The sequence below is a fragment of the Lemur catta genome, chromosome 5, assembly GCF_020740605.2.
Source record: "Lemur catta isolate mLemCat1 chromosome 5, mLemCat1.pri, whole genome shotgun sequence".
Classification (NCBI taxonomy): domain Eukaryota; kingdom Metazoa; phylum Chordata; class Mammalia; order Primates; family Lemuridae; genus Lemur; species Lemur catta.
Window position 1 is genome coordinate 12,453,858 of NC_059132.1, and position 15,049 is coordinate 12,468,906.

At 49.8% G+C, this 15,049-nt stretch overlaps 1 long non-coding RNA gene across 3 annotated transcripts in view; it reads left to right on the forward strand.

Moving 5' to 3' along the window:
• LOC123637937 overlaps positions 1-15,049 on the forward strand; it is a 49,681-nt gene that overhangs the window by 703 nt on the left and 33,929 nt on the right. The window lies entirely within an intron of this gene.

The following is a 15,049-nucleotide window of genomic DNA, read 5'->3' on the forward strand; positions in this document are numbered from 1 at the left end:
GCCGGGTCTGGGCTCAGCCTCACGCCTTGGCAGCTGAGGAAACTCAGACTCCTAAGGCTGGCCAAGGCCACGCAGCTAGGAATATATGACCAAAGGGCTTTCACCTTCCCCCAGATGATAAGTTTGAAATGACGAAAGAAAGGGACAGGGAGAGATGGTCTTGGCTTTCTTGGGGGGTCTGTTCAGCACCTGCAGGCTTTCCTGTCAGCCCAAGTGTACAGGGGCTGTGTACCTGTCCACCTGGCTACTGCTACAGTCCAAGCATCCACTGTTGACCTGACTTCTCAGAAAGGAGTTTGATTAGGGCTGGTGGGGGGTGACAATGCAAGAAATACTGGGATATGGCTTCCCAGAACGTCAGAATTCCCTTTCTCTTGCCCAGGAAGCCCTGAGTCCTCTCTAAGATGATTTCTGGTGCGAGTGCGACCCTCACCTCCAGGAGCTTCTGTTCATCTGCACCACAGGGCTCTATCAGAGCTTGACACTCCCCCGTTTAGAACTTGTAAACGCTGGTCCCATCTGCCGCTGCAGTCTCACCTCTGCACGTCACCTCTCTCCACACTCCCTAAGCAACCACTGCGCTTTTGCACACGCTGCTTCGGCCCTGGATGTTGCTCTTCCCTCCTTCTTTCACCCACCAGTTCTTTTTCCTTCAGGAGCCAGCTCAGTCCTCAGCGCCCTGGTCCTGCCCACGTGTCCCCAGGCTGTACCCTCTGTGCTCCCTCTACGCTCCCCAAGGCCCGAGTTTCCTGCTGTGAGAGGACTCTGTATACTGTGGACTCGTTGCTACCTACCTGTCTCCTGGAGGTCCCACTTCATTCATCTCACTGTGCCAGTGTCCAGCCTGGACCCGGAGTGCAGGAGGGTCTCCAGGAAGGTCTGCTGAGTTCCTGAGTCTCCTCTCTGGAAAGATATTCTCTAATCATGAACTTAATTGCTACTTACATGCCCGAGGAGGGCTGACCTGGACAGCTATTACTCCCCCTGTTTATCACTGTGAATGGGACCCGGGTGTCCAAGGGGATTCAGCTGGCACCTTGGGCCCAGCCTCCTGGGTTGCTTGTCTTTGGGGGCTAGGGCATCTGTCCATTGTCCTGGACTTTACGGCTTGGGTGGGGACAGGGGGGCCCCAGCAGCATGTGTTCCAGAATGACCTGCCAGAGTGCAAGGTGGCATTTGACCTCTTTCTTAACAATCACCAGACTTTGCCCCAGGGCGAGGAGGAAGATGGTAATAGGAGAGGCTGGAGTGAGGAGACCAAAGACTCTCCCAGAGACTGGCAGGGGCCAGGCCGGGGACACTTCCAGGCAGTGGCGGGGGCCAGCCCCAGGGACACGCCAACACAGCCCCAGGGCTGAGGGGAAAGGTTGGTTGCAAAACAGCATGTGTTACAGCCTCACTGCTGAGTCATGCCGGCGAGGCCTGCTGGGGACGAAAGTCAGGGGCTGCAAGCTCAACACCACCTCTGGGAGTTAGTGATCTCCTGGCTTTCCATGTCAAGCCTTCCTTGGAAGGCTGATCCCCTTCCGGAGGGCACACTTGGTGTCTTTATTTGCCCGGCATGCCCCCCTGCTTAAAGTGACAGCACCCCAGTTTTCCTTAGAGAGCCCCGTCCACACTCTCAGCCCATGCAGTTAAGGTGAGGTTAGATTCTCTCCTGCCCCACCCCCAGCACCAAGGATGATCACGTGGCCCAGGCTTAGCCATGTGATCATCATTGGTGGTAGCATGGGAACAGGATAGAAACATTGTAAGAAATGTTGGGGGAGAGGCGCTCTCCTTTCCTACAGGGATTGCTAACTGCGGGGGCACGTCAGCCTGGAGCAGCTGGGGCCTCCAGGGGCACAGTGGTGCCTGATAATGAGGCCACCCCCCCAGCAAAGCGGGACCAAGGAGGGTACAAGGCAGCGACTCAGCCTTCCAGCCACTTATGTCTGAACTTTTCAGCTGCATGGACTACAACTTTCTTCTTTGCTTAAGCATGTTTTAAAGTTGGGCTTCAGCCATATGCTAACAAAAATTTCTGATTAACACCACCTGGATAATATTTATTCTGTCTTCCTCTCTGCTCTCACTCTCTGTACCCTAGTTTAAGCCTCATCATCCTCCTTGAGATCTCCTGCTCTGGGTTATGGTACCAAACCACCAACTTGTAATTAAGACAGAGTAGCAGCAGTAGATGACTAACTGCGACTTACGTGCACTTCATATTTATTACAGTGGCCTTGCAAGTTGATGTTCACATCTTACTGATAAGATGGTCACATCTTACTGATAAGACTCTCCGTACGGAGGGTCAAGGAGAGAAGGAACTTGTGGGCAGTTATTATAACAAGCAGTGGAGCTAAGATTCAAACTCTGGTTGTCTGGTTCCAAATTGAACAGTTTTTTTCCACAGCTTGCAGCCTTGCTCTGCTTCATCTGACTCTAGGTACTGTCGCCAACAAGGCCTGATCATGTTCCTGCCACAGCAATAGCAGATTCTGAGGTGGGAACACTTTGATCCCTTGGAAACAGAGAGCCAGGTGTATAGCCAGACTCTGTCAACTATCCTGGACATCATGCACACACTTTAGGGGCACTAACTCTGAATTTGGTTCATCATTTTTCTCCTGCCCTCATCTTCCTTCCCCAGAATTTCCAAACTCACCTATAATCTTGTTGCCGTGATCTCATTGACCAGGCATGGGTCACACGCCCATGGCTGAGCCTTGTGAGGTCGGGGCACCCATAGTCTGATCGGGTTTCCCCGGGCCATGTGCTCTGCCCTGCACCTTGCTCAGCCCCACTCAAGCCAGATGGGTGGAAAGGAGGGAAGACAGTTCCTCAGAGATAGATCAAGGTGCCATTCCCAGAAAGGGTGGCCACGCCGTCCCACCCCCTCGCTTAAGACCTCAGCCACCCAAAGCAATAGTCACCTGTTTGGTTCCATAGTGTGTCAAGCTCTGGGCAGAGCACTGGAAGGACAAAGAGAGATTGGGCACAGACTCGTCAGTGATCCGGGTAGTGAGGAGCTCACCTCTGGGAGGAAGTGGACCATGGACGAGCCACCAGAAAGCCATGGGATCAGGCCCCAGCCAAGGAAGCACAGAGCAGTGTGGGAGCAATTCATTTTGCTTAGGGATGGGGGAGAGGACACGGGAGAAGCCATACTGAGGAAGAAACATGGGTCCTAGGAGGGCTTCAGAGAGTGTGGCAGCTGTCATCAGGAAGAGATGGTGCAGGAACAGCACCTCTGGCAGAGGGAAACAGTACGTGCAGGGGGGGCCGAGGCACGCGAAATCCGGCGTGTCCTGGGAAGAGAGTACGGCTGGGTGGCAATGCAAGACAGGGAAGAGGAGGAGGTGGGGAGGGACCTACTCGGAGGAATAAAGAAGAATAAAAGCAGGAAAGCCATTGCAAATAATTTGGATCGCTTATTCTGGCCTTTTATCTAGGCTTTGCTAGTCAGCCCAGGAGGAAGTCGGTACTTCCCCACTCTGCAGCCTCCCTCGGGAGCGGAAGGGTTAATTCAGAACCAGATGAAGAAATTTCTGGGGAGCTGAGTGTGAAGGGAGAGATGAGGCAGCCTGGAACTTGAGTAAGGGAAGGGGCTGGGAGGAGGGGACCACGCCAAGCAAGGAACAGGTCAGTAGCTGAACTCAGTAAGAACTGCCATGTTGAGCCCTGCTCTGCACCTTGGGGTCACAGAGATCAATAAGGCAGGACTCCTGGCCCTACAGGCTCACAGGCTGGCTGCAGAGACACGCAGGAGATGGGCAAAGACAATCGTGTGGGCTGAGATCTGTGGCAGCAGAAGGCCAAGGCGCTGTGGGGGCACGAGGAGCACCTGCCCCAGCTCAGGGGCTCAGAGAAGGTTTCCTGGACGAGGTGACATTGGATGTCTGGGCCTTAAAGGATAACTAGGAATTTGCTACCTAGAGACCGAGGGACTCTCTTAGTTCCCTGTTCCCCGCCTGCTGTAAAGACTGACCACGCTGTACTGCTTGGCCAATGTCTCCCCTTTCTGCTGAGCTCCACAGGGGCGGAGACCCTGGTTCCATGAGTTCTCTCCTATGCCTAAAAGAGTGCCTGGCACAGGGCGGGCGCTCAGTAATGCACCTGAGAACAGCCCAGCGGAGGGTGCAGACACAGGCAGAAGCACAGTGTGGCTTGGTACGAGGTGGGTGGGGCGGGCAGAGTCCAGGGCAGGAATGGCCTTGATTGCCCAACTGAGTAGTTTGGATTTTATCTCCTAAAAGGGGAGGGAGGTGATCAAATTTGCATTCATTCATTTATCTGACAAATATTTATCAAGCACCTGTTATGTGCCAAGTATTATGTCGGGCCCTAGGGTTGCCATGGGAACAAGACCAACTTCTTCTCCAAGTGGAGCCTACATTCCCATGGGAAAATGGAGAGCGAATTTGTAAGCAATTTCCAGCCAGGGATGAAGTGCTAGGTAGAAAAATGAAGATGGGTAAGAAGCTAGAAAGTGACGGTGGAAGAAGGAGGAGGCTCAGTGGTAGGTGGGAGTGTGTCAGATGGGATTGTGTTCAGTGTGGGGAGCAGAAAACCTGACTCACAGTAGCCCAACATGCAGGAGTTTATTTATATCTTGTAACAGCAAGTCCAAGAGGTAAGCAGTCTAGGGCTGGCTGGAGACTCCATGGTGTTGTCAAGAAACAGGTTCCTCCTTCCTGTTCCACCTCCTTAGTATTATCTCTGATGCTGTAACTTTTTTCAATGGACAAACAACAATTGGACATATTCATAGGGTATGCAGTGATGTGTCAATACAGGTAATTCATTGTGATCAGATCAGGGCAAGCAGCATATCTGTCATCTCAAAAATGTATCATTTCTTTTTTGGGGAACATCTGATATCCTCCCAGCTAGTTGGAACTGTATAATGTATTATTGATAACTATAGTCGTCCTGCAGTGGTATGGAACACTAGAACTTAGTCCTCCTATCTAGCTCTAACTTTGTATCCTTTAATCTCTCCATATCCCTCCCTTCTCCCTATTATTTTTAATGAAGAAAATGAATCTGTGCATTTCATATTTATTTAAAAAGAACATAATTAAAAACACTGAGGCTGATGTCTTGCTGATATGTAAATTTCTCCATCCAGAAATATTCAGGGAAGTCTGATGCTCACAAAAATAACTGGCAGGAGTTTTCTGACGTGGAGCATTGGGAAAGGAGCCAAAGCCACATTTGGGTTGATGTGCAGTACGATCTGATGGCCCCCTGGGGGTGGGGGGTGCACACAAGGTGACTGCTTCCTGTACTGTGCTAATTCAGTGGAGGCAGGCATTCAAAGCCAGAAATGGTCATGAGACTGTCACCCATCTCCCACAAAGAAACTTAGAAACATTTTGAGGAAGGACATCAGGCTTCCTAAATCTCACAGAAGGAGAGCGGTGGGACAAGCTGACTGCAGCTGGCACTGGCTTTACAAAAGGATCGCTCTGGGGCAGTGGGGGAGATGGATTAGGGAAGGAAAGTCTGGAAACCGGGAAGCAAAATAGTCCTGGGAGAGGTGGGGAGGCCTTGACTAGGGCCGTGATGGGGCTGGAGGGCGGCAGCTTGGAGAATCGCGGGAGAATGCTGAACAGTGACAGTTAATGCAGACCCAAATGCAGGGGCACAGTGGGGGGACCCAAATGCAGCAGCAGGAATTGGCGAGCCACTCCCAAGTTACCACCCACGCCAGGCTCCCACATCAGAGTCGCCCAAAGAATCATCCCAGGAGTTCCCGAAGTCGGCCTGCCCTTGCTTTGTTGGTGATGCCAGACAATTGCGGAATCCCAATACTCACCGAGTACTGGCATTCATTAGTGCCTTGGGAGTCAGCGGCACTTCCATTAAAAAATAAAAGCACGGCAGCAGATCTTTAGGGAATTTGGGGGAAGGCCGACCAAGCAGCCCAGGCCTTGGGCCGTAGTCACTGGACACTTGAGTGCCACAGTGGTTGGTGGAGACCCTGTGGAGGTGGCGTAAACTGCTCTGTACAACTTAAGGCTACGACTATTCCTCAGCAAGGAAAGGATTATGAATCCCTTATTTGAATTGATTAGGAATGTATTTATTTTTCTTTAATGTAGCTAGTGAAACTGGTTTCCGTTAATCAAATATTCTACCCTTCCTGGGCCAGGCACTGTTCTAAGCACTGGGGAACAAAACAAACAGCAATCCCTCCCCTCACAGAACTTGGATTTCTAGTAGGAGGAGGCACCCCAAGTGCCAAATAAACAAGTAGTCTACTTATGGTCTTCCAGTTGTTTCCTTTCGTTTTTCTATGTTAAGCAGTGCTCTTCGAACATCTTAGAGTTAAATGTTGTGCTCATACAGCCTTCCTTGCATAATTCACTTATAAATCAGGCCACTTGCTGCTCCTTTAGCCATAAAGCCAAAAGGAGACTTGGTCCAGACACCTGCCAGTCAATCAGCAATAGGCAAAGTTTGGGGCATCTGTTACCCCAATATTTCTCATGCAAGCATTTGCAGGAATTAAAGATGAAAACATTGAAGGCTCAGAGGTGAAAGGTCCAAATATCAGTCAATGGACAAACAAAAGACAGAAGGATCCCAACTCACGGGCTGAGGTGCACACATTCTCCATCACCTGCCGGCAAGACTACCTGTTCTGTGCCCCACACGGTGCTGATTGCCATGGGTACCTACGCATTCGTCTCATGGCAAAGATAGCACTAGGTGCAGAGTTCTTGGTAGGTGACAAATCACTTTTGCATTTATCTCACTCCATACTCCACACAAGGTTGCCAGATTTAGCAAATAAAGCTACAGGATACCCAGTTGAACCTGCATCCAGTATTTGAGCCATACTTACACTGGGAAAAGAAGTCATCACTTATGTGACATTCGGATTTAGCTGGGCATTCTCTATAATTCTCAGAGGTAGGCAATACTAGCGTCCCCATGTAATCACCGAGGCTTGGAAAGTAAATTGCCTAAAGTCAATAATAGGTCACGAGGTGACAGAACTGGGCCCTTTGCCGAGAGAATGCTCACTCCTGGATCTCACCTTCAAGGCATCACAGCTGATCTGGAGCCCCGGGTGGACCTCGGGGCTGGAAGGGAGAGCGGAGTGTAGAGGAAGGGCTGCCGCAGAAGGACCGGCCACCATGAGCAGTGGACGACAGGTCTTCATAATGGGGGGGGGCGGGCGTTGACTGTTGCTGAGACTTGTTTTTGTTCGTGTAGTGTACCAGGGCCTGGGCAGCCCAGCTAACAAGGCTGGAGAGGCAGGAAGCCATCTGGAGCCTCGTGCTGAGTCACAGGGCCCAGAGAAAAACAAGAACATCGTGACGCCCGCGCAGGGGTGGAGAGAAGCCTCCCTCGAGATCGCAGTGGGCACTGGAAATAGAAACAGAAACTGCTCCCTTTGAGGCATCTGTGAGAAGGTCCAAACCTCTAAGAGATCATCACGAGGTTTCAATCCAGCTCCTATTAAACACCAACTGAATGCATATGTGAATGTCAGTGAGTCAGTTGGTGAAGGGGCAGCCTCTTGGTTTTCATTTTATATTATTTTTTTAGTGGACCTCTGTTCAAACCCTGACTCATCCTCTTCTCCTCTTACTACCTGTTTGCCGCTGGGCAGTTCACTAAGACTTTCTGACCCTGTTTCCTCTTCCGTGATAATAATCCTCGTCTCATTGAGGTAGGGTGAGGGTTTAAAGGAAAGCACATTTTATAAAAGCATCATAGATCTGGCACAGAGTAGGTGGTCAACAATGGTAGATCTTACTAGCATAAGGATATTTTTTGTGAGGCTGGTATGAGGATTAAATCGGATGACATATCTTCACTGCCAGCTGAGCTCTGGACCTGGCTCTTAATAAGGTTTCAGCTAAGGAGAGAGATTTCTTTCTTCTCTCCTGCCCTAGGTACTGGGGTGACTGGTTCTGGTGCTCCAGGGTTGGGAAGGCTAAATACGCACAGGCACGGTGGATGTTTGCACAACATCGGTCATTCCATTCCACACATATTACCTGCAACATTGTGCATGTGACTGGCTCAGCCTTTGTAGTACAGTCACAGAAAAACAAAATTAAGATAAATGCTCTAATTTTGTCATTACTGTTTTTAACAATTGTTCTGTGCCGGGCACGATGCTAAATACTTTACATGCATTGAATTCTCAGAGTGATCCTTTCAAATTAGTACTATCATAACCCCCATTTTATAGCTGGGAAACTGAAGCTCACAAGAGTTGACTATGTTGTCCAAATGCACAGAGCTAGCAGGCGGCCGAGTTGAGGCTCAGTCCCAGCCCTGAGTCACCCAAACGTCCTGACGATCACAGTATGGGTGGGTTCCCAGAGGGAGAAAAACACTCAGTTGGAAATTTAAACCTATTCATGCGCAAAGGTCATGCCGGAAGAGAGGCTGGTAATCAGAGTTCTGGCAGCTCTGGGCGGGGAGGGGGTCCCTGGGGGCTGTGCCATGGAAGGGGCTTCCTATGGAAGGTGCGGGTGAGGCTGAGGATGAGAAATGAGATGGAGCAGGATGCAGACAGAAGGCAGGGTGAGCAGAGGCCCCCGCGAGCTTGGCCAGGTGTGGACAGGGCTGAATGAGAGGCAGCCCAGGTGTGCTCTGGAGCGGTGAAGGCGGCAGATTGAGCCAGCAATGTCTGGCTGAGACAGGTTGTTATTAGTTCCCGGAATGAGAAGCTCGTCAGCCTGGTTGAAGTGATTCTAGCCTCAGTACATCACTGCTCAGAGGAGTCCCACATAGCACAGGCTGGGCCTGATCGGCGGTGCTAAAAGTTGTCCCTGCTACTGGAAAGGAAGGAAGTCTCTGCAGAGCATGTGGGCATGATCCGTTTTACCCAATGGCTTCAACCATAGTTCTCCTGGGTAAGAGGAGGTAATGGCTTTTCCATGACAGAGGATTCCACAAGCTAAGGATCAGTAAAGCAAACTCAGAGACAGCACAACCTTTGTGCAGGTCAGTTTGGCAATGTTTATGAAGAGGATTAAAACTACATAACCCTTTGATCCCACAATTTTACTGCTAGGAATTAATCCTAGGGAAATGGTCACAAAGAGAGGAAAAAATGTGTGTATGGACAAGGGTGGTCGCTGTAGTATGTATTATGGTATTTTCTCACAAACAAGAATTAGGCCGGGCATGGTGGCTGACACCTGTGATCCCAGCTACTTGGGAGGCCGAGGCAGGAGGATTGCTTGAGTCCAGGAGTTCGAGGCCAGCCTGAGCAACAGCAAGACCTCATTTCTACTAAAAATAGAAAAAATTAGCTGGGCGTGGTGGTGCGCACCTGTAGTCCCAGCTATGCGGGAGTTTGAGGCTGCAGTGACCTGTGATGATGCCACTGCATTCCACATTCTAGCCTGGAAGACAGAGCAAAACCCTGTCTCAAAACAAAACAAACAAACAAAAAAACAAAAAAACATACAAACACAAGAATCAGAAATGCCCCACCTAGCCAATCACAGGGGCTTAGTTAAAAATTATGATACATCCATACAACAGAATGCTCTACTGCCACTATAAGTCAGTATGGTTACATCATAGCAGATGAAAAAAATCAAGTCATAAAACATTAAACATAGTATGATTCCAGTTTGCAAGTACATTAATCCAATAGTTCAGAGTGTGTGAAGAAGGAGGCGTTATCCAAGGAGGTGACATTTCGATTGTGACTTACATGCTGAAAAGTCCCCGTCATGAAGATCTGGGGAAGAGCATTTCAGACAGAGGGGCAAAGGCCGTGAGGGGTGACCCAATTGTAGTATTAGGGGGAAAAGAAAGAGAAATAGCGTGTGAGTGGGGAGAGAAGGGGTGGAGAGGCGGGGCCAGATCCCACAGAGCCCAGGTGAGGAGCCGGAATTCCATCCCCAGTGCTGTGGAAGCTGCTGGGTCTTAAGGAGGCAAAGATCACACAGCTGAGCCTCGCACAACGTGGGCTCGAACCGCGTGGGTCCACTTACACGTGGATCTTCTTCCGCCTCTGCCACCCGTGAGACAGCAAGACCGGCCCTCCTCTCCCTCCTCCTCCTCCTCAGCCTAGTCAATGTGAAGATGAGGAGGATGAAGACCTTTATGGTGACCCACACCCACTTCATGAATACTGAATATATTTTCTCTTCCTTATGATTTGCTTCCTAACATTTCCTTTTCTCTAGTTTATTATAAAAATACAGAATATAATACACATAAAAAATAGGTATTAATACGCTGTGTCCTCAGTAGGGCTTCTGGCCACCAGTAGGCTATGAGTAGTTAAGTTTTGGGGGAGTCAAAAGTCACATGTGGATTTTCAACTGCGTGGGGGGTCAGCACCCCTAAGCCCCACATTGTTCAAAGGTCAACTGTACTCATACTTATTATGCAGAAGGAAATACACCAGCAGACTAGGAGAGATTATCAGTGAGCAGTGGGGTAATGAATGAGATAAGTTCTGTGCTCACTCGCCTTCATGAAATGTAATGGTCGGGTGCAGGCTCTGGAACAAGAACGTGTGGGCTTGAGTCTGCCTCTACCACCTACGACTAGCTCTGACCTATTCTTTCTACCTCAGTTTTCTCATCTGTAAAGTGGGAGTAATAATACTTGCCTCCCTGGGTTGGTGTTAGGACTAAACAGAAGAATGAGTGTTTTGAATAGGTGTTGGCATGCAGTGCGTGCTCCATGCGTGTCAGATGTTACCCGTGTTAGCGCTGTGGCCTGCAGAAGGTCAGCAGCACACGCAGGGCTCAGCAGAGCCGCAGTAAGCAGTAGCTGCGTCTGCTGCTGTTCCCCCCCGTGACGGCCGTTGCTACCGCCTCAGTGGCTATTCACAGGAACATACACAGGAGCACTGCACGTCGTGCTTTAGAGGGGGGAGACCCTCACCCTCCAGGAGGGTCCTTTGCCGAGTCAACGATACATCTGCACTCTCTCATCTCGGGAGGTGTCCGTCTGCTCAAGGTCACGTGAAGCATTTCCTGGCATTTTCCAGCATCCCTATTTCTAATTCATTTAAGGAGCCACCTTTTAAATTTCAGCCTTGACATTTGTTTAATGACATGAATGGAGCCTGCTCTGGTGAGCGGCCCTGGGGTCACTGTCCCTCTGACCTTCATCCCTCTTTTCAAAACTTCAATTGTTTGAAGACCACCAATAATTTCACTATAGCTGCCCACCATGTGCTTTGCTCTTCCCCTCATTATTTTTCTTTAACTTGTCTCTCATTTAAAACTTAAAATACATTTCTTCAAAAGGAAAACTTACTACCATAAATGGAAAGCCAATACCACCTGCCACAAATAGAAGCTACCCATAAAAAGAAATACCATAAAAATAAAGCAATATTATTAAATTCTGAGGAGTAGGTTTGCCCATGGAAGACTCTGGGCTTGAGGCCTGTTTGATTCCAATTTAAAAGGGAGATTTGCAGAGGTGTTAAAGTTTCAGAGAGGTGTTAAAGTTTCAGAGAGGTGTTAAAGACCTATTGGCACCAAAGTAAGATTTTCTTCTGGGTATAATGAGGATTGAAAGAGAATTTTAACAGGAAAAAAACCCTCTCTTACCCACATGATTCAATGTTTTTATTTCCTTGTCTTTTCACTTTCTAGAACCTTCTCTTGCTTGCCAGAGGCAAGGGACCCCCTTTTATGTGATTCAGTTCTTTATTGAGACATGCTAAAGAGAGAACAGCCCAGCCTATGCTTCTTGCAGATTATATCATTTTGAGCAGACGCCTTCCCTGCTTTGCAATGGGGGAGCTGAACTAGAGAAATCTTCTCTGAGGATTTCCAGGCCCTGAGTCTGTGTGGCTCCATCCAAAAGTTCGTTTGGCTGCTGTCTTAGTCCATTTGGGCTGCTGTGACAGAATGCCATAGACTGGGTGGCTTATACACAACAGAAGTTTATTTCTTGTAGTTTTGGGGGCTGGGAGTGGAAGGTCAAGGTGTCAGCAGATTGAATGTCTGGTGAGGGTCTGTTTTCTGGTTCACAGGTGGCTTTTTCTTGCTGTGGCACACTTGGCAGAAGAGGTAGGGCACTCTCTGGGGCCTCTTCTATAATGGCACTAATCCCGTTAACAGGGCTCCACCCTCATGACCTCATCGCCTCCTTATAACACCGCCTTGGAGTTAGGTCTCAATGTAAGGATTTGGGGGGGCACCAACATGTCTACAGCAGCTGCACATCAATGTTTTCCCACCCGCTGATGGTGCAGGGTTGAAATCCATAAAGAGGATGACTCTGGAATGGTCTGTGTCCCTGGATCTCCATGAGGAGTAGAGACGTGGGATTCATCACATACCCACAAATAAATTCACGTTTCCTGGGGGTGGATTTTCTGCTTGTTGAACTGAGCAGATGGCTGTGCTTGAGATGAAAAGGGAAATTGCTAAACCCCTCTCTCTGCCCAGTGTAGAATTTAGACAGAAACAACCCGGGAGCTTGCTGACTTTGGGTTCCGTCCCCGCTTCGGCAGCCCTTGCAGATTTCTCCCGCAGATGTTTCCTTTATCAGAGAGCCTGGGGGGAGTCGCCAATGCATTGCTCCTAAATCACTGCTGTGTTCCTGTCTCCTTCCTGCTCCCAAATGGCCGGGTCTGCCTCACTTGTGTGTCACATCGGGGTTTCTTGGCGTGACGCTCAACACCTTGCACCATGCAATTCCAATCTCCAGTATTTCCTTCTTTGAATCTTCTGCTTCTGACAAGCTCATTACCTGGCACACAGGAGGCATGAAGAAGTGTTTTCTGCATGAAAGAATATGCCTCGTGCCGGGCTGCCTCCGCAGCTTACCTTTGCTCATCTCGACATATATTTCTTGAGTGCCCGAGACAAATGGTGCTTGAAGGCTTCCTATATATATATGCCAGACTCTGGTTATGTGACCACTGTCCTGATTTGCCCTGGACTTTGTGATTTTAGGACTAGAAGTCTGTGTCTTAGGGACCCCTCACCCGTCCCCAGCCCAAGGCAATCTAGACAGTTGGCCATCCTGCTAGGTTAGGCTCCATGTGTTCTATTTTCATGGGACTTCCAACATAGCAGAGAGGATGACATTCACGAAATTATTGCACAAAGAAATGTGTAATTACACACCATGGCAAGTGCAAGGGAGAAATCAACCCTGAGCTGGGCACCGTGGGTATGAAAAAGAAAACACACAGTTCCAGCCTTGGAGAAGCTCCCTGGTTGTCACTAGAAGAGAGAGGGACACACAGCTTGTTTAACACAGCGGTGAGTGCAATGAATCAGAAACCTACACTCTCTTGTCCCTGTTCAGTTGCTCTGTTTTCTATTTTAATTAGGGGTTCAAGCATCAGAAACCCACTCTGGTGAATTACATAGATGTCTGTTGAAAGGGCATTAGAAGGAAAAGCTGAAAAATCGGCCTTGGAAGAGAGAGAAACGATTGCTTCTTAGGGAGTTGAGATAGTCAGAAAATAATGCCAGAAAAAAAGAACATGCTTTGTTCTACTTCCATTAGAAAAATTGACTCTAGCCATTGAGTGCCCTTGGGTTTCTCTGCCCAGTATTCTAATTCCAGGAAGAGAGTGACTGATGGCCAAGCTTAGGTCTCATGCCAGCCTAGCTAAGGGGCACCATAATTAGAAATTCCACCAAAACCGTGGGCATGGGGGTGGGGCAGTGGCTGCTGGGAAGCAGAGGGTGGAGTTCAGGGAGAGTGGGAGCCTCAGCTGCCTGCTCCCTCTTCAAGAAGTGGTGCAGACATTGCCTTCTCCAGGGTCTCCCCCACCATGGCCATTGCCCTTGGAGTACTGCTCTGCTTGCCTTCAGTCCAGAATATTCCGTGACCAGGGATAGCTCCATGCTGACAGCTGTGCGTCTTATCTGGCCACCCTGACCGTTACCACCTGGGAGTGTGTGCCGTGTCCTTGGCGCAGCTAGTACAATGCCTGCCACAGAGCAGAGACTTGGTGAATGTCACTGAGCACTTCCTAGAGAGTGTTGCCACGCACATGGCCACGATGATCCTGCCCTCCTTCCCTGGCCCACTGCCTGCCGGCTAAACCCGTCTTCTTCCCACTTCTCAGACACTCTGAGCAACGTCTCAGCCCATCTTACTATTCCTTCCTCCCATGTCGCCTGCGTTGCTGGTCTCATGACTCAGTGGTTCTCAGCTGGGGGTGATTTTGCTCTCCAGGGGAATGTTCAGCAATGTCTGGAGATATTTTTTGGTTGTCATATTGGAGAGGAGAGTGCTACTGGCATCTCATGAGTAGAAGCCAAGGATGCTGCTAAACATCCTATAACGCACAGGACAGCCCGCATGGTGAAGTTGTGGGACCCAAGATGTCCACGGTGCCAAGGTCAGGAAAGCCTCCATCGGGACCGAAGCCCCACGCGCAGTTCAGAGACCTCCACTCGGGGCCTTCCCTGACCGGCACCTGTTTCTTTCTCTCACGCCCCATCTGTATCTTCCTCGAGGCACATTGTCTCCGCCTGAAATGATTATGTCTGCTTGTTCAGTTGCTTGCTTGGATGAGAAGACCTGTCCCACAAAAGTGGGACCCCGAGGGCCTTGCTCTGAGCAGGCTCCCCTACATGGAGACCAGCACCTGGCACCCAGCAGGCTGCTGGCAAAACGTGTCACACGAATGAAGGGACGTGGCCTCAACTTTTGGAAGATCAGAGGTCAGAGAGCTCTGCTGGGAAGCCCAGCTTCTCTCAGGCCAGCTGTCTTTGCGTGTGTGTTTCCCCAGCCAGTTCAAGTTCAGTCTCTGCTGTTTGCTGGCTGGATGGCCTTGGTTTCTGTATCTCTACAGTGGGGCTATTACCATGAGCCCCCACATCACCGAGATGCAGTGGGGAGCAGCTAAGTGAATCCACAAACACTTAAGAAAATGCCCGACTCAGAAAATCCTCAGTAAACGTCATCTATCGTCAGCGTCAGCCTCATATTTTGGCTGCGGGGTAGTGGGGACAACAGAACGAGCTCTGGGCCTACCAGAAGATCAGGGGGTCAGTGCCGCTTGCAGGGCCAAAGCTGTTCCCATCTGGTTTGCCAGAGCTTGCCCAAGCCACGAAATAAACCGGATGAAGCCTTTATC